Below are 771 nucleotides of genomic sequence, written 5' to 3'. Positions count from 1 at the left end.
TGCAGCAGCAGGTCATGCTCAAGGAGCCCTCCGCTCGCGTCGCGTGGCTCGCCCTCGACGACGAGTTCCTAGGGCAGCGTGAATCACACGCCCTCCTCCTCTCCGCCGAGTTCCGCAACTTCAAGCAGGGCGCCCTCAACATCACCGACTATCGTCGTCGGTTGGAGACGATGGCGAGCGCCCTCGTTGAGTTCGGCGATCCCGTCAGCGATCGGACGCTGGTGATGACGCTAATCCGCGGCCTCAATGGCACTTTCCGCCATATGATGTCGCATCTGAAGCTCCAGCGCCCCTTCCCCACCTTCAACGAGGCGCGGACCCTTCTTCTCCTCGAGGAGGTCGATCTCAAGGACGCGGCCGCCGATGATCCGCCTCCCCCTGCTGCCCTCTACACGTCCGGCGGTGGCGCCCCGCAGCACCCCTCCGGTGGGCAGTCGGGCGGTGGCCAGGGGCGCGCCCCATCCAGTGGCGGCAACGCCGGGCAGCGCAACAACAACCGCCGCCGCGGCAAGAACAAGAACAATGGCAACGGTGGCGGCAACGGCGGCGGATCCAACGGCGGCCCCGGCGGCCCTAGCGCCGGTGCGGGTGGCTCTGGGGGCGGACCTCAGCCTGGGCCTCCACCGCCGATGAACCCCATCCCCAACTCGTGGGGTGGCACGGTTCAGTTCTGGCCGTACCCCTACGGCCCCGGCGGTGCCATGCATCGTCAACAACAGCCGCCGGCCGCCTTCCACGCCCAGCAGCAGCCCGTCTACGCGCCGCAGCAGG

The sequence above is a fragment of the Setaria italica genome, unplaced genomic scaffold, assembly GCF_000263155.2.
Source record: "Setaria italica strain Yugu1 unplaced genomic scaffold, Setaria_italica_v2.0 scaffold_329, whole genome shotgun sequence".
NCBI lineage: Eukaryota > Viridiplantae > Streptophyta > Magnoliopsida > Poales > Poaceae > Setaria > Setaria italica.
This window is presented reverse-complemented; position numbering follows the sequence as displayed.